The sequence below is a fragment of the Mirounga angustirostris genome, unplaced genomic scaffold (genome assembly GCF_029215605.1).
Source record: "Mirounga angustirostris isolate CCGP_5_RB_7025 unplaced genomic scaffold, mMirAng1.0.hap1 SCAF_15, whole genome shotgun sequence".
Taxonomy (NCBI): Eukaryota; Metazoa; Chordata; class Mammalia; order Carnivora; family Phocidae; genus Mirounga; species Mirounga angustirostris.
Genome location: NW_026991723.1, coordinates 14,141,534 through 14,169,448, shown reverse-complemented (window position 1 = coordinate 14,169,448; position 27,915 = coordinate 14,141,534). Strand labels below are relative to the sequence as shown.

Below are 27,915 nucleotides of genomic sequence, written 5' to 3'. Positions count from 1 at the left end.
TAAACATCTCCCTTCGGCTCAGCTCATGATCCTGGAGTCCTGGGATCGAGTCCCACGTAGGGGCTCCTTGCTCAGCAGGAAGCCTGCTTCTCCCTCTGCCTCACACTCCCCCTGGTTGTGCTTTCCCTCTCTCTCTCTCTTTGACAATAAATAAATAAAATATTTTTTAAAAAGATGTTTGGGGCGCCTGGGTGGCTCAGTTGGTTAAGCGACTGCCTTCGACTCAAGTCATGATCCTGGAATTCCAGGATCGAGTTCCTCATCGGGCACCCTGCCCAGCAGGGAGTATGCTTCTCCCTCTGACCCTCCCCCCCTCATGTGCTCTCTCTCTCTCATTCTCTCTCTCTCTCTCAAATAAATAAAATCTTTTTTAAAAAAAGTCTGTTTTTGTTTGTCTCTTTTTATCTTTGTTTTGTTTCTTAAATTCCACATATGAGTGAAATCATATGGTATTTGTTTTTCTCTGACTGACTTATTTCATGTAACATTATATCCTCTAGATCTATCCATGTTGTTGCAAATGGCAAGGTTTCTTTCTTTTTTATGGCTGAGTACTATTCCACTATATATATATATATATATATATATATATATAACATCTTGTTTATCCATTCATTAATCAATGGATACTTGAACTGCTTCCATAATTTGGCTCTTGTAAATAATGCTGCAATAAACATAGTGTTTTGAATCAGTGTTTTCATATTCTTCGGGTAAATACCAAGTAGTGGAATTACTGGATCATAGCATAGTTGTATTTTTTATTTTTTTGAGGAACCTCCATACTGTTTTCCATAGTAGCTACACCAATTTGCATTCTCACCAACAGTGCACAAGGGTCCCTATTTCTCCATATCCTTGTCGATTGTTGTTGTTTCTTGTGTTTTTTATTTTAGCCATTCTGATAGATGTGAGGTGAAATCTCATTGTGGTTTTGATTTGCATTTCCCTGATGATAAGTGATGTTGAGCATCTTTTCATGTGTCTGTTGGCCGTATCTATGTCTTTGGCAAAATGTTTATCCAAGTTCTCTGCCCACTTCTTCATCAGATTGTTTGTGTGTGTGTGTGTTGAGTTGTATAAGTTCTTTTTTTTTTTAAGATTTATTTATTTATGTATTTATTTATCATAAGAGACAGAGAGAGAGAGAGAGAGAGAGGCAGAGGGAGAAGCAGGCTCCCCGCTGAGCAGGGAGTCCGATGTGGGACTCGATCCCAGGATCCTGGGATCACGACCTGAGCCGAAGGCAGACGCTTAACCATCTGAGCCACCCAGGCGCCCCGAGTTGTATAAGTTCTTTATAATATTTTGGATATTAACCTCTTATCAGATATATCATTTGCAAATATCTTCTCCCATTCAGTAGGTTTTGTTTTGTTGATTGTTTGCTTTGCTGTGCAGAAGCTTTTTTTCTTTAAGTCATCTCCACAGCCAACATGGGGGCTTGAATTCGTGACCCTGAGATTAAGAGTCACACACTCCACCAACTGAGCCAACAAGGCACCCCTGTGCAATAGCTTATTTTTATTTTTTTACACTGCTTTTAAAAAATTTTTATTTTAATTCCAATATAGTTAATATAGAGTGTTATATTAGTTTCAGGTGTACAACATAGTGATTCAACACTTCCATACAACACCCGGTGCTCCTCGCAAGTGCTCCTCTTAATCCCCATCACCTATTTCACTCATCCCCCACCCGCCTCCCCTCTGGTAACCATTGGTTTGTTCCCAATAGTTAAGCGTGTTTCCTGGCTTGTCTCTCTCTGTTTTGTTTTCCTTTGCTTGTTCGTTTTGTTTCTTAAATTCCACATATGAGTGAAATCATATGGTATTTGTCTTTCTCTGACTGACTCATTTCACTTAGCATTATACTTTCTAGCTGCATCCGTGTTGTTCCAGATGGGAACCTTTTTATCTTGATGTAGTCCCAATAGTTTATTCTTGCTTTTGTTTCCCTTGTTTTGGGAGACATATCTAGAAAAATATTACTATGGCCAATGTCAGAGAAATTACTGCCTGTGCTCTCTTCCAGGATGTTTATGATTTCAGGTCTCAAAATGGTCTTTAATCCATTTTGAGTTTATTTTTGTGTATGGTATAAGGAAGTGATCCAGTTTCATTCTTTTGCATGCGTACCCTGGTTTCTTAATTACCCTTTATGTCTTGGCTTCACCAAATATTAATATTTTGAGGAATATTAATATTTTCTCTTAACTCTCTTTACCACAAGGTCCATGTCTACTAGATGAGAAGTTTTAGCTAGCTAAAATATTCTTTATACATCCCAAACAAGTATGGCTTTAGTGAATAATGTCCTTTGAGTTCCATTTTTTTCTTTAAACATTTACTATAATTTTCCTAATACATTTAAAACTTTTTCCTCCTTCATGTGGAAATTGATTTCCCATCTACTAAACTCTCCTTTTTCAAAAGTGCTCATTTCTAGTAACAAAGACAAGAATTCTATAAATAGCCACACCCTTTTTGCAAAACATTATTATGCCACAAGGAAGACTTTTTGAAAATCCACTGTAAGGAAAAATAAAATCAATTTTAGAGAGTTGCTATAAGTTTTCTTTTAATAGTTAAGGGTGAGCAGAACAAATTCTTATTATCTTCCCATATAATGTGTCCCATTGTATAAAAGTGTAATGTGGTGCTCACTTCAGCGGCACGTATACTGAAATCGGAATGATACAGAGATTAGCATGGCCCCTGCCTAAGCATGACATGCGAATTTGTGAAGAGTTCCATCTTTTTGTACACTGTGAAATATTTCACTCCAGCCTGCTTATTTCATGTTTATTCTGGGCTGAAAAAGACTGCCAAAACATTAAAGACCATTCTTTTCACTAAAGAAAGAAAAAAGTATAATGTGTAACATTGTACAAGAATTGGTATTTTGAAAAATAGATTAGGGGTGCCTAGATGGCTCAGTTGGTTAAGTGTCCGACCCCTGATTTTGGCTCAGGTCATAATCTCAGGGTCGTTGCATGCTGAGCGTGGAGACTGCTTAAGATTCTCTTCCCTCTCTCTCCCTCTTTCTCTGCCCCTCCCAACACCCCCGTTCCCCGCTCACACTTGCTCTCTCTAAAGAAAAAAAATAGATTAAATCACAGAACTTGGCTAATATGACTCTCTAAAATATTTATCATAAGTCTACATCTTGCCCTATGAATGGCTTTCTACTACTAAAGTGTTTAGTTTTGAAGGGTTTGGTTTAGAAATATTCATCCAATGTGAATGATTAAAACAAAACAAAACTCATTAAAAGACCCGAACTCTGGTCCTCATTCTGCCATATGCTATGAAATCTTAGCTAAGACACTTTCCCTGGGCCTTTGTTTCCACATCTGAAAAGTGAAAAATCTAAATTAGATGCCCCGTTAATGGCTTATCCTCCTATAACTCTATGTCAAATAGTTCTTGGACTATTCTTCAGAAGTCTCAAATTGTTAGAACTAATTTCTGATTTACAGATGAAGAAACTGGGATTCAAATAACCTAAACAACTTGCCCAAAGTCAGAAAGCTAAACCATGGACTGGCAGATCCCTCACTCAGATTTTTCTGATTCTAAAGCTCGTGCTTTTAGTTCTAACTCCAATGCAATTCTCCCCTTTCAGAAGTCCCAGAGGAAAAGAACCTCTGGTTTCTATAATGTTAGCATGAAATCTATACCCTGTAGAAGAGCCTCCTTGGAGAAAGTACTGGACTGCTTAAGCATCGGCCTCTATACCTTGTCCTTCAATTAACAAGACAGTGGTTTTCACACTGGGGTCCCTGGACCAGAAGCATCAAAAATGCCAAAAACTTGCCAAAAATGTGAATTCTCAGACCCCATCCTATACATCAGAGACTGAATCAGAAACTCTGGGAATGGAACCCAGCAATCTGTGTTTTAACAAGCCCTCCCAGTGATTCTGTTACACATGGCAGTTTGAGAACCACTGCACTAAGATATGACCTTGGGAAATGCATGGAAGAACTCTGAGCTCCAGCTGCTAGCTCTGAAATCCTAGGGTCTTCCTAAGACCTAACTTCTGAATTAATAGGGGGACAGATCATATTCATACCCCTAATTTTAAGAACTGATACCCAATAAAGTGAAGGAGAAGGCAGATGAGGAAGATGAAGAGAACAGCTTTTCATATATCCCCCAATTAGCCAGAGAAGCAACTGTTGTTCTGATGATGTATGGCAGTGATGCCTTTGACATCCCAAATTAGAACAACTCTTTTGGAGTCACTCTGAATGCAACTAGCTCTTTGGGAATTTAAAAATGTATTAGGCAACTTGGAACTCGGCTCAAAGAAAGAATCAATTAAAAATATGCATTCTGTTTCTTTAGCCCTGCTTTAAGTCATTCAGGAGACAGTTTCTGGGAATGGAGTCTAATAGATCTGTTTTGCAAACTGCAGCAAAGTAATATCTCACTTCCCAGGAGTTAGGCCCCCTCCCCCCAGGAGATGACATATATCTCGGGATCCATTTCAACCAGAGATGACATAACCAGCCTTCCAGGTAGCTTTAGGAACTCATGTTTCCCAAGCTTAGCAATGACTCAGCGGATGGCAAGGGAGTATGAATGGCCTTAAGTACCATACTGGCGCCAAGGGTCATATTTTCATTATTTATTAAACATTTTTCTGGTCCATCGCCTAAGTCCCTCTGTTCTTACATAGTGCACAACTTGGGTCAGAAATCTCTTCATTAGGCCTACTCCTGAGGCTAGAAAGATGCCATTTTTCACTTGCATGATCAAAACTATCCGTTCATTATCAGAATGCCTGTCAAATGAGAGTTGACTGAAGGAGTGACATTTTATTTATTTTTTATTTTATTTTAATTTTTATTTTCTGCAGGGGAGAGGGGAGAGGGAGAGGGAGAGAGAGAATCTTAAGCAGGCTCCACAACCAGCACAGAGACCTCCACAGGGCTCAATCTCATGACCCTCAGATCACGACCTGAGCTGAAATCAAGAGTCAGATGCTTAACTGACTGGGCTACCTGGGTGCCCCTAAACTCATACTTTTTGTTGATTTGTACTATCAAATATTTTAGACATATAAAATCACCTATGGATATGTCATTCATATATCTTTAATGTGTATAAAATAGAAATATCATAAAGACTATCATAAAATAAACACTCATGTATCTTTTTTTTTTTTTAAGGTTTTATTTATTTATTTGAGAGAGAGAATGAGAGAGAGCACATGAGGGGGGGAGGGTCAGAGGGAGAAGCAGACTCCCCGCCGAGCAGGGAGCCCGATGCGGGACTCGATCCAGGGACTCCAGGATCATGACCTGAGCCGAAGGCAGTCGCTTAACCAACTGAGCCACCCAGGCACCCAACACTCATGTATCTTTAACCCAGTTCTGTGTCTTGTTTCTTCACTGTATCTTTGACCTACAAATAACCACTGTCCTGAATTTTTTGTTTAGCTTTTCCTTGCTTTTCTTTATGGCTTTATTACATGTCTTTGTATATGTATATACAAAATATATTATTAACCTTGTTTTTATTTTTTTTATTTTTTTATTTTTTTATTTTTAAAGAGTTTATTTATTTATTCATGAGAGACAGAGAGAGGGAGAGAGAGGCAGAGGGAGAAGCAGGCTCCCAAGGAGCAGAGAGCCCGATGTGGGACTTGATCCCAGGACCCTGGGATCATGACCTGAGCCGAAGGCAGACGCTTAACCATCTGAGCCACCCAGGCGCCCTAACCTTGTTTTTAAACATTATATGTAAGGTATTATACTGAAAGTATTCTTCTGCAATATGCTTTTTTTTAATTTTTTTTTAAAAGATTTTATTTATTTATTTGACAGAGAGAGATAGCAAGAGCAGGAACACAAGCAGAGGGAGTGGGAGAGGGAGAAGCAGGCTTCCCACGGAGCAGGGAGCCCGATGCGGGGCTCGATCCCAGGACCCCGAGATCATGACCTGAGCCGAAGGCAGACGCTCAACGACTGAGCCACCCAGGTGCCCCGCTTTTTTTTAATTTAATATTATGCTCTTGGATTTATCTGTTTTGTCACATAGAGCTATAATTCATTCATTTTCTCTGCTGTATTGTGTCCCATCATATGAACATACTATAATCTACTGTCCATTCTATCAATAGACATGTGGATTGTTTCCAGTTTTTTTTTTTTTAAAGATTTTATTTATTTTATTTATTTGAGAGAGAGAATGAGAGAGCACATGAGAGGGGGGAGGGTCAGAGGGAGAAGCAGACTCCCCGCCGAGCAGGGAGCCCGATGCGGGACTCAATCCCGGGACTCCAGGATCATGACCTGAGCCGAAGGCAGTCGCTTAACCAACTGAGCCACCCAGGCGCCCTGTTTCCAGTTTTTGATCATCACAGTGCTACCATGAACATTCTTATACATGTCTCTTGATCACATGTATGTTTCTCTAGGTACATACTACCTAGAAGTAAATTGCTGAGTTTTAGGGTATGCACATGTTCACCCTGATAAGACAATGCTAAATTGTTTTCTGAAGAGTTCGGACCTCTTTACAGTGCTACCAGCAATAGTTAAGCATTTGTATATCCCAACGTTTGATATTGTCACGCTTCTTCATTTCATTTGCTAGTTTGGTGGATGGAAAACAGTAGCCTATAGTTTCAATTTGTAGCTTCTCCATAATTGATCTGGTTGAATGTCTTGTCATAGTTTTATTGGCTTTTCTGATTTCCTCATCTATGAAATATATCCTTGGCTCACAAATCCTCTCTTTATCTTTGCTCTCTCAACCCTCCTATTTCCACAGTGTGAATGAGGAATTGCAGATACATGAGATGTGGTGAAGCAAATGAGGAGGAATGGGGCATAATGTGTGTCCCAAGAAGAGGAGACACCATGTTTAAAAGCCAAGAAGTCAATGAGAATGTGGCGTGTTCAAGAAACCAACTGAATCCCACGCAACACAGTGATGAAAGGGAAGCTTTGACTTTAAGGTGAGAGAGTTCTGAAACTGAAGCACATTTCAAGACAGACCACCCTGTAGTAATTTCCAAGTCAATATCCAGACATTGGTTATATGACTTGGGAATCCCTTAGCCACATAAGGACATAAAACAGTTGAGAGAGCAGAAACACAAGAATGATTTGTGGAGATGATTTTTTGGAGGGAGAACTGTTTCGTTCAACTCATCCAAAGGGGGGGGCGGGCAGGTACTATGCTACCCTTTCACCTCAAGATTGGAGAGAAGGACTTCAGTTGGACCAGGAGGAGAATTTGATATGTATCCTGAGGGACATGGCATTTGGAGGACATGGTAGATGATGTCAAGTCATGCTTTAAAAAGTGCACAGGTGAAATGATTGTAGTTGTCCATGGTTACACAGTAGGAGAGAGGCCAGAAGTGGGAACAGCTTGACTTCTACATTTGGTGTGGCATCTTTCCATAATAGTGGCCAGGGGAAAAAAACTTGAATCCTCTCCTCACCTCTCTTTCCTTGCTTCAACCGCCTGGTGGAGTCAGAGATTGAGCACAATGGAGGGGGTGGAGGCAGGAGTACTGTGTAGGAGAGAAAGCACCATGACCTAGCCCCTTCCTCCACACAAGCAGCCAGCCCACATGGGGCTCCAGCCTGGGGATGAGCACAATTTCATTTTAAATTGAATTTGGTGTTTTCCGTGTTATATGGGACTAGATATTTTGAAATGTTGAACTGAGAATGTGTTTGACGCTGGAAGTTGACCATAATCTTTTCTATTACCCAGTAGGAAACCAAAAAGTCATTGCAACTGCTGACATCTTCATCCAAGCGTGAAAAAAAGAGACAGGAAAGGTTAAAGGAACAGTGGGAGACAGATACAAAGTTATTTCCTGATAAAGTTCTATGAGTTCTGATTTTCTTTCTTTCTTTCTTTTTTTAAGATTTCATTTATTTATCTGACAGAGAGAGACAGCGAGAGAGGGAACACAAGCAGGGGGAGTGGGAGAGGGAGAAGCAGGCTTCCCGCGGAGCAAGGAGCCCAATGCGGGGCTTGATCCCAGGACCCTGGGACCATGACCTGAGCTGAAGGCAGACGCTTAATGACTGAGCCACCCAGGCTCCCCGAGTTCTGATTTTCAAAATCAATGTAATTAGAGAGTGGCAAGAGAAGAGATTGTAGAGAAGGTGGCCAGATGAATGAGTCACATGGGGATTTGGGACCCAAGGCCCTTGAAAGCCATTGAAGAGTTCTACATAGGGGAATTTTGTGATCAAAATTGTGCTTAAAAAAAAAAATGCCTCTAGTTCAGGGTATATGATGATTTGAAGGGCAGTAGAGGTCGGGTTTCCCCAGAGGAGGCCCTCATTTAGGTGAAATATGATAGTGGCTGGAGTCCAAATTAGTGGCAGAGAAGATAAAAGAAATGGAAGGTTTTGAGAGATGTGATAAGCTTGCTACTCATTGACGATGGACCTGATGTGGGAAGTTCAGTTCCTACATTTCTGATTTGAGCCACAAAGTAATCAGCAGTGCCATTTCCAGAGATGAGGAATTCTTTTGATCCTTTAATATTCTCGGGAGATACACAGGGTAGACAGTAGCATCTGCATCTTAACTGTGGTGACTAATGCTCAAGAAAGCCAGTTAATTTGCTGAAGTCCACACAACTCATTACATGCTGGGAGCTTCTACTTCAAATGACAATGCTTGAACTAGTTCCCTTTGATTCCATTTAGAAACAAATGCCCAACCATAGGTGGAGTTAAGTGTGTAATTAAAGGAAGAGAGAGAGGCACCTGGCTGGCTCGGAAGGGTGTGCAATCCATGATCTCAGGGTCATGAGTTAAAGCCCCACTTTGTGTCTAGAGATTATTTTTTTATTTTTATTTCTTTAAAGATTTTATTTATTTATTTGACAGAGAGAGAGAGGGCACACAAGTAGGCCGAGCGGCAGGCAGACGGAGAGGGAGAAGCAGATTCCCCACTGAGCAGGGAGCCCGATGCGGGGCTTGATCCCAGGACCCCAGGATCATGACCTGAGCCGAAGGCAGACGCTTAATCAACTGAGCCACCCAGGCGCCCCTAGAGATTAAAAAAAAAAAAAAAAATGTACATATATATATATACTTAAAAAAAATGAAGAGAGAAAGAAACTGGGTCACGATATAGTCCTCAAGCTTAAAATATTTATACATTCAACAATTTCAGCAAAAGATAATTATGCTTCTTGGAATCATGTAAACATTCCATGAAACCCTCGATTTCAATACAGTTGAGAAAACTCTGAACTGGCCTAGGTGACCTTTTGCTTCTCTCTCAGCCACAGGACTCTTGCTTCTTTTTTTTTTTTTTTTTTAGAGCACCATTTCTCAGTCCTTAATGTGCCTATGAATCACATGGGGATCTCGTTAAAATGCCAATTCTGCTTCAGTGGGTTTGGGGTGGGGCTCAAGATTCTGCATTTTTAACTGGCTCCCAGGGTATGCCCAAACTGCTAGTCTGACTTTTGGAAAAGCAAGGTTTGAGATGAGCCCAGAACTTCTCAGAGTAATTGTGGGCACTGAGAGAGATCAAAGGGAAAGAACCCAAAGGAATCCCAGAAATGTAATTATGCTGGGGATAACCAGCGCTACACCTTGCAAAATGGCGAGGCAGACAAATTTTCCCAGGCCTCTTTCCACTTTCCAAATTCCTTTCCTCGTGCAGCACCTTGCCTATGTTGTAGTCCCTTTCTGCGGATTAACTAACTAATCCTTGTCTGGGGTCAGACTGGAAAGCGGGTTTTTCCTGTTACCCTCCTGCCTGCTCTGCCCAGAAGGCTGCATTTGCGACGGCACTTTCAAGTTTCAAGACCCAGAGGAATAAAATTTTCAATGTGGAACAACAGGCAAAACATGTTAAATATCTGACATAGACAAATCCTGGAAAAGAGGAGAGACTCTGCTCATTCAGGTGGCTTTTCCTGTAGGGAACATTTTATCCTGCTTCATTCCCCATGCCTCCTTAAAAATCAATCTTTAAGACATGCCAAATATTAAAAAGGGAAGCATTTCCCTCCAAAAGATATGTGTTGGCATTTTTGCCTGTATTCTCCTCAGTCTGAAGTGATGTGAGGTGTAAGGTCTTTGAGCTCTCAGGGAGTTGAGGGATAAACATGTGGAGATGGTTGGGACGCGACAGAACTGTTCGGATTAACCTTGCTGAGTTTAGAGCCAGCAGGTGATGTCAGACTCCGCTCTTGCTTTTGCCGTTTACATCCTCTGTGACCTTGGACAAGGCCTTTCTCAATTTTACTTTCAGTTTTTTCACATGTAAAATGAAACAATGGGACAAAATGCTCTCTCTGTCTCTTTCTGGCTCTAAAAACTTTGTTTCTGAATTTGTTTCAAGTGAAATTGAAAAGGGAAATTTTTAAGCTGCCAGTTTTTACAGTGGCTGGTCATCAAAATCACTTTGGAGAGCTTTAAAAAGATTATATATACAGGGGCACCTGGGTCGCTCAGTTGGTTGGGCGACTGCCTTCAGCTCGGGTCATGATCCCAGGATCCTGGGATCGAGCCCCACATCGGGCTCCCAGCTCAGCTGGAGGCCTGCTTCTCCCTCTCCCATTCCCCCTGCTTGTGTTCCCTCTCTCGCTGTGTCTCTCTCTGTCAAATAAATAAATAAAATCTTTAAAAAAAAAAAAAGATTATATATACAGATAGGTCTCCTTCTACCCTGTTCTGATCACTTGTGGATGGAGCCTTGGAAACTATTTTCATAAAGTTCTCCAGGTAGATTCTGCCCATCAGATAAATTTGGGAGTCACTAAGCCAAGCCACAAGGGGGCGCCTAGGAGATACCAATTGCCATCTCAATTGTTTAAAACCATTTTGAATATTAAAATAGAAATAAAATTGATTTGTCATTTCCATATCTAATTTTGTGTCATATAACTTGAAATAGATTTGTGATTGAAAGTATCTTTTACTCTTTTGTATTTGGGGTTTAATTTTCTTCTGCGTGAGCTAAACCGATATTTATGTAATATGTATTGTTAAATAACAAAAATTCAACAGATTAAGTTTGAAAAGTCTAATTGGCTTCATTAAATGATTCAGGAATCAGGCAGCATCCCATCTAGCAAGTAGTATTTTCATCGAAGGAGGGTGGGGCAAGAAAGTTATTAGCAAAAGAAAAGGACTATCTGGGGCAAGCTGGCTTTCCCTTAGGGAAAAAGCAAGGGGTCTTATGCAGATTTACCTTATCTTTAGGGGATGCAGAGGGCCCTCCTGGCACTCATTGGTGCTGACTCTTTGGCTTCAGTTAAGACTACATTTCTAGGGGAGGTTGAAACTAAGCTAAGGTTGACACTAAGCTAAGGAGGGGGTAGGGTCTGAGGATACCATTAGGAGGAAGAAAGATGTTTAGAAAACAAAGGTTGCCTTATTATGTAGATAAGTGTCTTAGGTAAAGAGGAATCTCTATTAATAGCTATCTTCCTGGGGTAAGCAAGCAGTTGAGGGGGAAGTAAAGAGCTTTTCCTGAACCTGCTGGGTTTTGATTGCTTTTAACTCAAAATAATGTTCCTGCCAAAGTGGCCTATCTTGGGGTGGTATGCTCTTGGCCCCTGTAATCTAAAGCTTTTACAAAAATGCTTAGTATATAATTAGCATCTAATATATGTCAATGATTCATGTTGCTGTGTTATCATCATCATTCTCTTGCCTTGGCAGGACTTTTACCACTCAGTTACCCAGTATGAAATCCCAGGGTCCACCCTTGTCTTCCCTGTTTCTCAGATAGTGACTCCAGTTGGTAATACTTACTCCTCTCTTGAATCTACTCCCTCCTCCTCATCTCCATAGATGCAGCCTTCATTTAATCACTCATTATTTTACTTCCAGAACCCCACAATGTCTTCCTGAAAGTCTCTCTCCCTCCATGAGTGATTGTCTTAAAATACAAATCCGACTATATTCTCCCTTGAACAAAATCACATCACTGGCTGTATGCAATTTACTCTCAAAAGGGTGCTAAAAAGTGTTACGTGTGTGTATATAAAGAGAGAACGATAAAATGGACAAAATGGGGACAAAATATTAACAATAGACGAATCTGGGGGTGCCTGGGTGGCTCAGTTGGTTAACCCTATGTCTAACTTTGGCTCAGGTCACGATCTCAGCGTCCTGGGATAGAGCTCTAAGGGTGGGTTCTGCACTCAGCTTGAGTCGGCTTGTCCCTCTGCCCCTCCACAGCTCATGCATGTGCATGTGCTCTCTCTCTCTCACTCTCTCTCTCTCTCAAATAAATAAGTAAAAAAAATCTTAAAAAAAAAAACAATAGACAAACTTGGATAAATGGTATGCCAGTGTTTTACATACTCTTTTTTTTATTGTTGCAACTTTTTGTGAATTTGAAATGATTTTCAAGACAAACAGAACTCTTTACAGGCTTACCTACTTCTTCAGACTCATCTCCTACTATTTTTCCTCTTTGATGTTTAGGCTTCAGCCATAATACATGATTGTAGTTCTTTACTTTTGCAATTGCGTGTTCACTAATTTGGAATGCTGTGGTCTTTACCACTTGTCTACCCGGAAAACTCCTATTTATACTTCAATATCCAGCATATAATCCCTCCTGTATGATGCCTATGTTTTTTGACAGAATTAGTCACCTGACTTCCTTGGGCTGTGTTTCTCATTTTGACTCCTATGCTCTATTCTCACATAGTACAATTAGTCTGTTTCTTATACTAAACTCAGAAGATCTTGAAGAACAGAGTCCCCCAAGTCTTATTCATTATTGCACCCTGGAGCCTAAAATCCCAGTTTCTGTCCTCTTGCACTCCTAGGTACATTTGTATTTGCCAGGCCATGCTGGTTCCTCACCTTTTGCCATTTGCAGTGGCCACAGTGACACTGAGTTTGCTGTGGCTTCCTGTTGTTCCCAGCTGAAGCTTGGTTCCTGGCTACTCTCTCCAATGTTTTTTTTTTTAAACTTTTTCCACATGTGGAGGAAGTGGGCCATTACCGATGAGAAGCTGAAATCCAGTGGTCATCATTGTCTTATAGACCTCCTCCAACCCCAGGGACCTCCTTCCCTTACTCTATTTTTTTTTAAAGATTTTATTTATTTATTTGAGAGAGAGAGTGTGTGTGTGTGCATGAGTGGCGGTGGGCAGGAGAGAGGAAGAGGGAGAAGCAGACTCCCCGCTGAGCAGGGAGCCCGATGTGGGGCTCAATCCAAGGACCCCCCGGGATCATGACCTGAGCTGAAGGCAGATGCTTAACTGACTGAGCCACCCAGGTGCCCCTTCTTCCCTTACTCTAATTCTGTGTTTTGGAACCAGTTACTTTACCTCTTAGAAGGCTTAGTTTTCTCATTTATAAAAAAGATACACTTTAGGGGCGCATGTAAAATCTTAAAAAAATAGATACACTTTAGTTCAGTATCCTTTATAAGAGATTTGGGTAGGGGAGGAAAAATATTTTTTCACTACTGTTCTAGGTTCCTGGCTGAGACTTTTTTTTTTTTTTTAAGATTTCATTTATTTATTTGACAGAGAGAGACAGAGAGAGAGGGAACACAAGCACGGCAAGTGGGAGAGGGAGAAGCAGGCTTCCCTCTGAGCAGGGAGCACAATGTGGGGCTCCATCCCAGGACCCTCTGATCATGACCTGAGCCAAAGGCAGATGCTGAATGACTGAGCCACCCAGGTGCCCCCCTGGCTGAGACTCTTGAAGAGGAATAAATATGCCACCCTAAAATATGCCTCTTTGGCCTAAGCATTATCTTCAGCTGGGTATGCTTAAGAAACAGCAGACACAAGATAAACTCTGAAAACAAGTAGAAGTTACCCTTTTTTAAGGGACATTTACATTTATAAGGGACATCACCATTTGTGAGGGTGTCTCCCTCTGTACCAGGGAAGGGATGACTAAAATTCTGTAAATTTTCATCAATGGAGAAGACATCACTTAAATCTGCATAACAACCCTACCCTTGTTTACCATGCTTTTTCTGGTAACCTCCCATTACTGGCATCCTACTTCTTAAATCTTTCTTTTGTCTTAAACTGAAGATGGTATTAAGGTTGGGTAGGGGGTGGGGAGATGGGGGGGTGGTCTCAGCCAAGAACCTAGAAGGTAGAGGGAAAATTATTTTTCCTCCCCAATACCTCCTTGTAATATAAGACAGATGAACAAAAGAAAAACGAATGGAAGTATAATAACATCTATACCTCTTGTATACATACAGAGACCAGGAAGACTGGGTAACTCCCTGAAATGGCTCAAGCTACCACCTTAAAAACCATCATCAGCTAATGACAAAGAACGATGTTTGGGTAGGGCAAGGAAACTCATTATGGGAGGTCACCAGGAAAAGCACAGTAAACAAAGGGTAAGGTTGTTATGTAGATTTAAGTCAGACCTTCTCCATTGATAAGTTTCTAGAGATTTGGATACTGTCTTCTCGTCCTTATACAGAGAGGGAGACACCCTTATAAATGGAGATATTCCTTATACATGTAAATGTCCCTCAGAAAAGGGCAATTTCTACTGCTGTGTCTGCAGCCTCTCAAAACTAATCTTTATGCCAAAGAGGCATATTTTGAGGTAGCATATTCTTCTGCTCCCCTTTTGTTACATTTTCTTTTCTCTTCCTTTTGCTTTGGCTTCCTGTTGAGACAGGTCATTTCATTGAATCCTTTGTGTTAATTTGTCAAAATTCATCAAATGTTAATAGAAACTAACAAGTTATTTCTTTTCTTTTTTTTTAAAGATTTTATTTATTTATTTGACAGAGCACAAGTAGGCAGAGCGGCAGACAGAGGGAGAGGGAGAAGCAGGCTCTCCGCGGAGCAGGGAGCCGGACGCGGGGCTCGATCCCAGAATCCTGGGATCATGACCTGAGCCGAGGGCAGACGCTTAAAGACCAAGCCACGCAGGCGCCCCAACAAGTTCTTTCTTGAGAGTTATTTAATTCAAAGACCAGTATGCCCCACTGGTGTATATCTCTTTGGATTCTTATGTTTTCTTTTTCTTTTTTTTTTATAGATTTATATTTATATTTTATAATAGATTTTATTTATTTATTTGACACAGAGAGCACAAGCAGGGGGTGTAGCAGAGGGAGAGGGAGAAGCGGGCTCCCTGCCGAGCAGGAAGCTGGATGTGGGACTTGATCCCAGGACCCTGGGATCACAACCTGAGCCAAAGGCAGATGCCCAACAAACTGAGCCACTCAGGCACTCCTCTTATGTTTTCATTCTGTGGTGATTTTAGGGTAGGGCAAGCTTAGCACTGTGTATAGTAATAAATGATCCTTCTAAAAGTTCCAGGTTCTCATTGCTTGTTTTTACTGCCATTTAAGACCACATGTTCTGTGGCTAAAAAACGAAGGGATCCCTTGAAGAAGAAAAATTATTGGCAGTACAACATAATTCACTTTGAAATAACCACTTTCTTTTTTTTTTTTTTTTTAAGATTTTATTTATTTATTTGACAGAGAGAGAGACACAGCGAGAGAGGGAACACAAGCAGGGGGAGAGGGAGAAGCAGGCTTCCCGCAGAGCAGGGAGCCTGATGCAGGGCTCGATCCCAGGACCCTGGGATCATAACCTGGGCCGAAGGCAAACGCTTAACGACTGAGCCACCCAGGCACCCCTGAAATATCACTTTCAAAGAGAACATCAACTACCTCCATCTTGACCTCAGTCTGTACTTTCTAATTGATTAAGTTCTTTCCAGCTTATCTCCTAACTCAGGCAAAAGACCCTGAGGGCAAAACATCCCGTGATGGAAACTGAAACTACCCCCTCAAGCAACAAGGACTGCCCTGAGCCAGCAAGACCCTGCGTGATTGACCCCAAGACAAAGATCCACCTGACCTTTACTGCCCACCTGCACGTACCCACTGACCTTTGTCCCACATTTTCCTTATATAAACCTAAAGTATTTTTGGCACTTTGGAGACTGTCTTTGAGATGCTGGTCTACCGTCTTCCCGGTGTTGGCCCTCCAGAAATAAATTCTTTTCTTTCTTCATCGCCACTGTCTCTCCACTTTTGGATTTTGTCAGCATCAAGTGGCTGAACCCTGTTTGTTTGGGGCCCCAGGTCCAGATGCTCTTGCAACCCTGGGCCCCAGCTACAACTTGAGGGGACTGAGTATTTTCTACAGTGATGAAATAGGTCACCTGCTTAAAATTTGCTTGCTGGATACATAAGAAGTGTGAGTCTGGAATGAATGCTTCACAATAGCAGGGACCTGGTCTGTCTTATTCAATACTCCATTCCAGTGCCTCAGACAATGCCTGACCCTGCTAGGAGCTCAACACATATTTGGTGAAAGAATAAATGAATGAGGTCAGGAAGCCTGTTTGGGGAAATGTCAGAGCTCTAAAAACCTAAATATATTAGGGGCTCCTGGGTGGCTCAGTGGTTAAGCGTCTGCCTTAGGCTCAGTTCATGGTCCCAGGGTCCTGGGATCCAGCCCCGAGTCGGGCTCCCTGCTCAGTGGGGAGCCTGCTTCTCCCTCTCCCACTCCCCCTGCTTGTGGTCCCTCTCTCGCCGTCTCTCTCTCTCTGTCAAATAAATAAAATCGTTTTTTTAAAAAAACCCTAAATATATTAAAGCAAGTGAAAAAGGGAACCCTGTAGAGACAGGTTTTTTAAGTCCCCAAATTTGTCATCAGGATACCAGCTGGTACTTCTCCTTGATCCATAATAAAGATGTTCAGCTTTTCCATGTCAAGGCCTTTCCATGGTGGATATTCTGCACATGTTTCCGGAATTGTAACAGTACTTTTTGGTCCCTTTGCGTTCCGCTATTATCTGCATGCTGCAGTTTTTTGAGCCCAGGGTTTTCTGGAGTAGTTTTGCCTTAAGAAAGGGCTTAAGTTACTGATAGCTGTTCCTTTTCTCATCTGCTCTTTATCAACATAGTACAGTTTCCTGTCCCCATCGGTGATGGGGAAATGATACAACTGACATTATTACATGTGAGTAACCCAAAGTTATCTTGTAGTAATCTTCCGGATCATATCCTCTTACTTTTTTCATATTTTAAATGATTTGCAGTTTTTTGGGGCCTTTTTTTTTTTTTAAGAGATCCATTTTATTTTCTTGTTGAGTTCCTGTTCATCTGCTTATCTCCGATATTCTGAAGACTTTGCTTTTTTTTTTTTTTTTTTGCCTGCTCTTCCAGTCTGGGGAATTGACAAATGATAACGTTGGGGCCATAGGGGAGAGAGAGGCCTTAAGATGTACTGTATATAAAAAAAAAAAAAAAAAAAAAAAAGATGTACCGTATAAATCATCAAAATGTGATGTACTATACCTTCTCGGCATAAACTGGAAATTGGGGGAAAAAAAAAAAAAGTGCTGCAAATAGAATTGCTTCCTTTGGGCTTAAACCGGATTGGCAGCAACACAGATTCTGCTGTGGGTTGAAGTCATTTTCTACTTTGGCACTACTCGGTCCATGGGGAATGGTGGAGTCGTGATTTAGCAGCAAGATTCTGGGAGCGGGCCAGCAACTACATCTGTTCTGAACTGTAAGTGGACTGGAAGAATGCTTAAAAAAAGCCAGAGGAGGGAGGTGAAAGAGAACACAAAACCTTTAACCTCAAAAAGGCCACAAAAAAATGGCTTGATCAATTACAAGGAGATTGGATTTAGAGAGACATTTTCATGGAAATAAAATCTATGCAACTCTCCTTTGTCTTCGTCCATTAAGTCCCTCTGTCTTGTGATACAAGAATGATAACACATAATGATACAAGGAAATCTTATTAGGAAGGACTAAAGCATCACTTACCTTACTTGGGATGAGTCAACAATTGAAGTCCGATGCCTTGGTGACACCTCTTGGACATTGAGTGCATTTTTTAGTGAATTGCATAATGGATTTCTTTTCTCCAAATGTGTGACTATACCATCTTGTAGGATTTGGGTGGGGGGTTGTGTTGTATTGTTTTGTTTGTTGTTGTTTGTTTTATATCAAGAGGTACTCCATCAATTGAATGTCATGAAGACCATGAGTGGGCAAGAGTGTGGCTGATGTACTGGAAAGAATCTGGAAGCAGACTGGCCAGGGTTCAAATTTCGACTCAATCATCTCCTGCCTATGTGACTTCAGGCAAGTTGCTCTCTGGCGCTTAGCTTTTTTACCTTTAGAATAGTAATATCTAATTCACAGGGTTGTTGTGATGATTAGAGGAGTCCATGGGCATATGGAAAGCATGGGATAAATGTTCGTTTGCTTTCTCTCTATTCTCTACTGAGTGCCCTTCTGTCTCATTGCCTTGCACACATTTGCATATCCAGAATCTTGATTTCCAGAGAAGGTATTTGTCTCATTGGAGTCAATGAACCAAACCTGGTTTGTCTAAAGTTGAAAGTATTTTTCCCAACTAGCAAAAAGTGGCTAGAAAAATCGAGAGAAAACAGGCTGCATGGCATGTACACACAGAAAGGGAGATTCTAAGTTTACTTGGAGCAATCACAATGGATTTTGCAAAGAAGCTGGGACAAGGATCAAGTGGGCTATCTACCCAAAATTCCAAATTCTTTTTGGAAAGACTTTCTGAAATGGCAGTCAGATTTCAAGAAGAAGGAAATGGAAGATTCAAAATAATAGACATCGTAGAAATAATTTCCACATGACTTAGGAAATTTTTGTTTGTTTCTCAGGAAAGCACATTACATTTTCTAATTAATTATTGGCATATATAAAGAAATAAAATAGCTCTTAGGGGTCCCAGGGCCCTACTCAACCTCTCTGAGTCACAGTTGCTTTATGTAACATGAAAGGATTGAAATGAAATTGATTCTAAGGTCCCTTTACAAATTCTAAGATTTTGTAAAAAACAAACAAAACCCCCCCCAAAACCTAAGATTTTGTATTTTGTTAAACTGATATTAAAATTATTTTTACACTTTCTATATTAACAACAAATAATAATGATTCACTGAGAACTTAGTTGGCATGGCTCAGCTCATTTACTCCTTATAATTACCCTAGGAAGCAGGTACTATTATTATTATTATTTTACAAGTAAGGAAACTGAAGCCAAATTTAAGTAATTTTTCCAGTGTCATCCTGTTAGCAAAAGAGGAGGTTCAGATTTAACTAGAACTCTCTGTCTCAAGCTTTTAGCCCAAACCTACATTGTTCCCCACAATATAGTAAACACATTGTTTATTAACAATGGGCTCAGAAGCTTTATTGGCAATGGAAAAAATTCAATCTTGGTGAAAAACATTCTCTTAAATAAATGGCATAGTGAATAATTATACATATTGGAACTGAGAAATTTGTCAATGCTTTGACTGTGAGTCCTGTGGGTAGGCCATGTTTTTTTATTGTTTTATTTTTCACCTTGGCTCCGGCTTGCTAGGTACAATAGTCACTGGATGAATTTGTATTGAATGAAATGCATTTTGTATAACTTCATTATAAATCATTATAAAGGTTTTGAAAGCTGGAAGCAACTTTATAGCTCATTTCATCTATCTATCCCCTCCCCCTTCCATCCCACTATTTTCTAGAAGGAACTAAAATTTAGAGAGCGGGGGCGCCTGGGTGGCTCAGTTGTTAAGCATCTGCCTTTGGCTCAGGTCATGATCCCGGGGTCCTGGGATCGAGCCCCGCATCGGGCTCCCTGCTCCGCGGGAAGCCTGCTTCTCCCTCTCCCACTCCCCTTGCTTGTTCCCTCTCTCGCTGTATCTCTCTCTCTCTGTCAAATAAACAAATAAAATCTTTAAAAAAAAATAAAATAAACTAAAATTTAGAGAGCGGGAAAGGGAGACATAACCGGCACCCAGGACTCCTAATTCACAACCCAGAATTCCTTCCACTTCACTGTCCTATGGAATTCTTTCTGCTTCCTGACAGTGTATTTATATTTGTAACGGAACCAACGTGAGTTTGCTCCTTGGTAAGTGACAGATAAGAGGCTACACCAGGTGGAGTTGTCACACAAAAGAAACTTTATTTGCAGAAAAGAGGGAGCTCACAGGGAATAATTTCCAAAGCCAGGACTCCCAGAGTGAGGGTGAGTGGATTTCTCTTATTTAGGGTTAAGATGAATGTTCAGAAAGGGGACTTTGGTCATTGCAGGTAAAGGCCAGCATAAGGTTGTGCAGAGGTACTTGGGACATGTGGGGATACATCCTCCTATACTGTGTTAATAAAGCTTGTGCTCCCCCTCGGGTGGAGATTTCAACATTACAATGGGGTAGAGGTAACTGGACACCACAGGGTCCATCCGGCCAGGTGTGAGTCCATGGTCAAGCTCACACTGGCCTAAGCTGGCTGGAACTCTTCCTGTTGTTTGCCTCCAAAAGATAAGGGGAATCAGCGGGGGTCTTGCTGGGGAAGGTTTTAACCTCATTAACCCTGTGGGGCACGGTTTCATATTCACAGGGCTCGAAGCGCACCTCCGCTCCAGTTGAGAGGCCCAGGTCCCCAGTTCAGGGCCTCACTTTTTCGCACATCATCCTCTAGTTTCTCAGGCTTGAATGGGCTGAGGAATGCCAGCCGGCATGGCGCAGCACTCCCTTGAGAGGGGACTAATTTTACCTGGCCTTGCAGAACTTGCTTGCCTTTTTTTTCAGCTGTGTCTGCACCAATACGGCTGAATTTACAAGAGCCAAGAGGATGTCTCACCATCTGCCTGTTAGTGGGGAATTGGCCTTTCTGCTCCTCCAACAGGGTTTTGGAAGGCGTGGTGGCTCGGGGCCAGCCCACTGAGGCGCTCCTCCTGGGATTGCGTGTTGCTGAAGGAGGGGAAACTCTTCTGAGCTCCAGAGCCAGCGCGACAAATGGTCTGCAGGCAACTGCAACAGCAAGTGTGAGCAGAACACAATTGCAACACTGTTGCAAACTGTCTCCTACTACTAAATTCCTGTCATTATCACATTTGGACAGTCAATTGAGAAAGGCCTGGATTTAAAAAAAAAGGAAGAGAGAAAGAAAGAAAACAAAGAACTTTTCTAAAAAAAGATTTTTTTTTTAAGTAATTGATCTCTACACCCAATGTGGGGCACAAACTTACAATGCTGCTGAGATCAAGAGTCGCGTGCTGTACCGACTGAGCTAGCCAGGTGTCCCAGAATTGTTTTTAATTACGAAAGCACTACGTTTATTTATTTATTTTTTAAAGATTTTGTTTATTTATTTGATACAGAGAGAGGGAACACAAGCAGGGGGAGTGGGAGAGGGAGAAGCAGGCTCCCCGCTGAGCAGGGAGCCCGATGTGGGGCTCGATCCCAGGATCCTGGGACCATGACCTGAGCCGAAGGCAGACGCTGAACGACTGAGCCACCCAGGTGCCCCGCACTACATGTTAATTGTAGAAAATTTAGAAAGGACACAAAAGTACAGAGAAGAAAATAATGCCATGTATTCGATTACCATTCCAGGGGAATTATCAGGAAGTTTTTGTTATATACTCTTTACAGCTTTTAAAACATATGAATATGGATTCTACATGTATTTATATATGCTTTTTTTCTTAAGATATAAACAATTTTGTATACCACTAGACCTTATTTAACAATATTTTTAGCAGCTGCATTGTACTCCATCCTAAGCTTATACCATATATGTATGCCCCTATTGTTGGATAGTTAAGTGCTCTTCGGTTTTTTGTTACTTGAAGTAATGAATGATAAACCTTCTTGCCTAACTCTGGTTATTTTCATAAGCAAATCCTTGAAAGCAAAATTGCTGAATCAAAGTCATGACTAGTTTCTGGTTTAAGTTTTAATATCCACTGCCAAATTGCCTTTGAGCAAGGTTATAGCAAGCTACATTTCCACCAGTGTAGACCGTTAGTAAATTTCTCAGTGTCCTCACTACTATGGGGGGTTTGCTTTTAAAAATCTTTGATAATGTGGTAAGTGAAAAATGTCTACCATTACACTTCGGTGTAGGTTGTTGACCACTACACATTTCCTTAATTAATTAATTTTTTTAAAGTTTATTTATTTATTTTTTTAGTAATCTCTACACCCAACATGGGGCTGGAACTCATGACCCTGAGATCAAGAGTCACATTCTCTTCCAAATGAGCAAAGCCAGGCACCCCACATTTCCTTAATTTAGACCAAGCTAAGATTACAAAAGCTCATAGACTGTCAGGTTTGTTCCCAGATAAAGAATCATACTTGGGCTATTTTTGCATACATGATCTTTTGTTTTCTTCTTAATTACACAAAAAGCCATGATGCCATCTTAAATTTATTTTCTGTTTGCAGATGATAATACTCATCCCAGAGCACATAACCCTTATATATGTTTGTCTGTTTGTTTTAAGAGAAAAAAGTGGTCATCTTGCCTTTTGCAATTCTGATAAAGAGTATTTCCAACAATTGTATCTTAGGTATGCCACTAGGAAAGTCAAGATAAGGTCTTCTCTGTAGCAATATTTCGATAAAAAGGAAATGTATTTTGTGTTTCATAAAGTAGAGGTATTGTTGGAGTAGTTTTTTTTTTAACCTGCTGGGAAAGAAAAATGTGAAACGTTTTTGGTGGAATTACTTAAAAGATGCCAGGGAAGGGGGTGTTCAGCTGGCTCAGTCCGTGGAGCTTGCAACTCTTGATCTCGGGATTGTAAGCTCGAGCCCCGTGTTGGGTGTAGAGATTACTTAAAAATAAAAATCTTAAAAAAAGAGAGACATGATAGTGAGGAACATGGCATTCTAGGAGTGAGCATGCCTAGATTGTTTTATAAACCGAGGTGCTCAAGAGAATGACTTACTCATCCTTGTATTCCTACTGCCTATAGTTGAGCTGGAAAATGCATTCTAGTCAAAATTTAGTATGTCTCACGAAGGGTTTTACTTGATCTGAGAAGAAAACCATCAATGGTAAAGGAGAAAAAAATTTTTTATGTTATCTATCAAAGAAATGGTGATAAGATAAATCTCAATTTTTAAGAAGTTCTATAGTTGTGTTTTATTTTAAATGCATCCTTTAAAAAAAAGATTGATTTATTATTTTAGAGAGAGAAAGAGCAAGCATGAGCTGGGGGGGGAGGAGCAAAGGGAGAGGGAAGGAGAATCTCAAGCTGACTTCATGCCAAGCATGGAGCCCAATGTGGGGATCGATCCCACAACCTTAATATCAGGACCTGAGCCAAAACCAAGAGTCAGACGCCTAACCAACTGTGCCACCCAAGTGTCCCTGTTGTATTTTATTTAAAATAAACAAGTATAGAGGTGTCTGGCTGTCTCAGTCAATAGAGCATGTGACTCTTGATATTGAGGTTGTGAGTTTAAGCCCCACTTTGGACACAGAGCTTACTTAAAAATAAAATAAAATGAAATAAAATAAAATAAAATAAAGCCAGGGGCGCCTGGGTGGCTCAGTTGGTTAAGCGACTGCCTTCAGCTCAGGTCATGATCCTAGAGTCCCGGGATCGAGTCCCGCATCGGGCTCCCTGCTCGGCGGGGAGTCTGCTTCTCCCTCTGACCCTCCTCCCTCTCATGCTCTCTGTCTCTCATTCTCTCTCTCTCAAATAAATAAATAAAATCTTAAAAAAAAAAAAAAGCCAATTTAAATAAATAAAATGTTATGGTTTTTCCAATATTTACAAGATAACTTTTTTTTTTTTAAAGATTTTTCTTTATTTATTCATGAGAGACAGAGAGAGAGAGAGGCAGAGGGAGAAGCAGGCTCCCAAGGAGCAGAGAGCCCGATGCGGGACTCGATCCCAGGACCCTGGGATCATGACCTGAGCTGAAGGCAGATGCTCAACCATCTGAGCCACCCAGGCGCCCACAAGATAACTTTTATAAAAATATTTCTGTATTTCTGAAATGTTTATAGTTTATCATTTAGATTAAAATGTTTGCAATCAATAATATTGATTGTTTATTCTACATATAGGCAGAAAAGCATTTCTATAATTGCAGTAGGGGAAGAAAATCCTAAGAAAGATGATTTTATTTCTGTTTTAAGATTTTGGCTTTTCTGAGAAGGAAGACCTCAATATAATATGTATGCTAAAACAAACAAACAAACTAGGTAAGGTGTGTGTTTGCTAAGAAAGATGTTTATGATGATTTGGAGCAGGATTTGTCTTCCTTATAGACATGACAATGTGATGTACCTGGACATGACATGGTCCTGTTGTTTTCAGATTGGATTTAAGATCTAGAGAGAAGTACTTCAAATGCAGGCATCACTCATAATGTTATTAAAAAACAGAAAGAGACCCTGTATTATGTATCAGCTCCCTCCCATATATTTTTCTTTAATATTTTGAACAATTAATCAATATAGATTTTTTCCCTCATATAAAATTCTGCCTTGGGGCTCCTGGGTGGCTCAGTCATTAAGCGTCTGCCTTTGGCTCAGGTCATGATCCCAGGGTCCTGGGATCAAGCCCCGCATTGGGCTCCCTGTTCGGTGGGAGGCCTGCTTCTCCCTCTCCCACTCCCCCTGCTTGTGTTCCCTCTCTCGCTGTGTCTCTCTCTGTCAAATAAATAAATAAAATCTTAAAAAAAAAAAAAATTCTGCCTTTGGGAAGCTGGGCATTTTTTTTTTTTAATTTTATTATGTTATGTTAGTCACCATATAATATATCATTCATTTTTGATGTGGTGATCCACGATCCATTGTTTTCGTATAACACCCAGTGCTCCATGCAGTACGTACCCTCCTTAATACCCATCAACGGGCTAACCAATCCCCCCTCCCCCTCTCCTCTAAAACCCTGTTTGTTTCTCAGAGTCCATAGTCTCTCATGGTTCATCTCTCCCTCCAATTCCCCCCCCATTTTTCCCTTCCTTCTCCTAGTGTCCTCCATGCTATTCCTTATGTTCCACAAATAAGTGAAACTATATGATAATTGACTTTCTCTGCTTGACTTATTTTACTTAGCATAATCTCCTCAAGTCCCATCCATGTTGATGTAAAAGTTGGGTATTCATCCTTTCTGATGGCTGAGTAATATTCCATTGTATATATGGACCACATCATCTTTATCCATTTGTCTGTTGAAGGGCATCTCAGCTCTTTCCACACTTTGGATATTGCAGACATTGCTGCTATGAACATTGGGGTGCATATGGCCCTTCTTTTCACTACATCTGTGTCTTTGGGGTAAATACCTGGGAAGCTGGGCATTTTTATCTTGAGACATTGCAGGTCTGCTTTTAGGAGAGTCTCAAATAAATATTGAACTAAATATACACAATTTTGCAAATTTCTGCAATAACATCAGCCATTGCTACCTGTTCTTTGCTGGATATGAAATTAGTTAGGTTAGTTTGAATTATGTTAACATTAAATTTTTAAGAATATTGGGGTGCCTGGGTGGCTCAGATGGTTAAGCAGCTGCCTTCAGCCCAGGTCATGATCCCAGGGTCCTGGGATCGAGCCCCGCGTCCAGCTCCCTGCTCAGCCGGGAGCCTGCTTCTCCCTCTCCCTCTGCCTGCCACTCTGTCTATTGTGCTCTCTATCTCTCTGTTAAATAAATAAGTAAAATTTTTAAAAAAATTTTAAAAGAATATTAATATAAATATTAAAAACAAATATTAATATATGTCAGCTTAATTTTTTTCATCCTTTTTTTAAGTAATCTCTATACCCATTATGGGGCTTGAACTCATGAACCTGAGACCAAGTTGGATGCTTTACCACTGAGCCGGCCAGACACCCCTGGAGTAAAATCTTTAAACATCCTATGCATTAAAAGTATGAATCTATTCTTTCAAACCAAATATTTGTATATGGAACTTGGTTCCCCCTCTTAATTTGTACAAAGCTACTCAGAAATTGGTATACCTGAGAATGGAAAACGTCTTCTGAGCCCCAGGCTTGGTCTGAATTTTGTTGCAGTGGACTGTCTCAAATACAAAGGACGCTCCTCAATTCTTAACTCTTTGTCCATATTGCTAGCAACCTCTAAAAACAATCATTCAATCATAATTACATTCTGTGTTCCCAGCTGAATCAAGGCTGAACTCAGGCCTTGCTGGGAGCTGCAATGGCTAGGGACATCATAAAAAAGTTTGAAGTTGGGGCACCAGGGTGGCTCAGTCCGTTAAGCCTCCGACTCGATTTGGTTCAGGTCATGTTCTCAGGGTTGTGAGATCGAGTCTGGCCTCAGTTCCACTGGGCATGGAGCCAGCTTAAGATTATCTCTCAAAAAAAAAAAAAAAAAAAAGATTCTCTCTCTGCCTCTGCCCCTCTACCCACCTCTCTCCCTCTTAAGAAAAAAAAAAGCTTCAAGTCGCAAGGAAGTGCTGTAGCAACCTACCCCCCAGCTCTGATCTGCACTCATACCCACACTGACTGGGTTATTCCTTCAGCGGAAAAAAAAAAAATCAAGAGGCATATGTGGGCGCCTGGGTGGCTCAGTTGGTTAAGCGACTGCCTTCGGCTCAGGTCATGATCCTGGAGTCCCGGGATCGAGTCCCGCATCGGGCTCCCTGCTCGGCAGGGAGTCTGCTTCTCCCTCTGACCCTCCTCCCTCTCATGCTCTCTGCCTCTCACTCTCTCTCTCAAATAAATAAATAAAATTAAAAAAAAAAAAAGAGGCAGATGTACTTAATAAGCCTTTGACTGTCTCTCTGCCCAGTGTGCACATGGCGCCCTCTAGCGGCAGAGTAGAGCATTTCCGAAAAGGGAATGGAGGATCCGCTTCTACAGTACACGCTAAGATCTTCCAGCTAGCTTTTTGTTTATATGAGCTTTATTTGAGTTAAAGGTAGAAAATAATGTACTTTCATTTGCAATTTAAGATGCAAGTTTCCATGGCAATCTAAAATAGTTTACGGTGATTCCTTTTATATATACTCTGTCATATTATCCTTTTAGACATTTTTATATATGAGGAATAAGGTTAATCATTTAGAAAGTTTAACAATAATGAGAAAATTCTCCTCCGAAGAATTTCCTTAGTGTGCTCATGATAGCCAAGATGTTTATATTAAGGGCCTGAACCCAACTCATTAAATAAAAATAAAAGCACCTTTTTTTTGGTGCAAAAAAAGGTGATTTTATTAAAGCATGGGGATAGGACCCTTGGGCAGAAAGTTGCTACCAAAAGCACATTTCTTCAAAAGGTGCTAAAGAGGGGCGCCTGGGTGGCTCAGTTGGTTAAGCGACTGCCTTCGGCTCAGGTCGTGATCCTGGAGTCCCAGGATCGAGTCCCGCATTGGGCTCCCTGCTCGGCAGGGAGTCTGCTTCTCCTTCTGACCCTCCCCCTCTCATGTGCTCTCTCTCTCTCATTCTCTCTCTCTCAAATAAATAAATAAAATCTTTAAAAAATAAATAAAGAAAGAAAGAAAGAAAGAAAGAAAGAAGGTGCACCAAAAATATGCACTATACATCTTTTTCAAAAGGACATAAACTGCACGTTTTGGCACTGTCTTCTCCTCAAATTTCCTTTACCAACAGTGTATAGCACGACTTTTGATGTCCAGATGGCACTGTAGGAAGATGACTAAGGCAGTCGTGTGCAGAAAGGCTTGTGTATAATGCAGATAAAATATAAAGATATTATTCCAAAATTAAAGTCTGCAATGGTAGTCGATTAATACCTGAACGTTTTGAAGGGTCTTCAGATAATTAAAAAACATAAATCTTTGTATATTATGCCACTCGAGTCATGTCTTGAATGGCACTCGACGTACAGAATCTCCACCTTTAAAGTGAGTTTTAGGTGGTGCCCGGTTGGCTCAGTCGTTATGCGTCTGCCTTCGGCTCAGGTCATGATCTCAGGGTCCTGGGATCGAGCCCCGCATCGGGCTCCCTGCTCCGCAGGAAGCCTGCTTCTCCTTCTCCCACTCCCCCTGCTTGTGTTCCCTCTCTCGCTGTGTCTTTCTCTGTCAAATAAATAAATAAAATCTTTTTAAAAAATGAGTTTTAATATTGTCTACACAAGCAGATATTTCATTTCTGTTCTGGTTTATAGAACTAGCTACTTATAATAAAGTTTATTTGTAAATAAAAT

The 27,915-nt window shown here is 40.9% G+C and overlaps 1 long non-coding RNA gene and 1 other non-coding gene across 2 annotated transcripts in view; both read left to right on the top strand.

Annotated features, from left to right (window-relative positions):
• The window catches only part of LOC129046034 (uncharacterized), a 36,812-nt gene extending 17,306 nt beyond the window's left edge, over positions 1 to 19,506 (top strand). The window contains exons 2-4 of the long non-coding RNA XR_010407726.1: positions 5,837 to 5,990; positions 6,786 to 6,972; positions 17,151 to 19,506. This is a non-coding gene — a long non-coding RNA (uncharacterized LOC129046034). The remainder of the gene's footprint in view (positions 1 to 5,836; positions 5,991 to 6,785; positions 6,973 to 17,150) is intronic.
• On the top strand, positions 2,659 to 2,762 carry LOC123850309 (U6 spliceosomal RNA). Its single transcript, XR_006792276.1, has one exon. It is a non-coding gene; the product is annotated as a U6 spliceosomal RNA (small nuclear RNA).
• Positions 19,507 to 27,915: the final 8,409 nt, after the last annotated feature.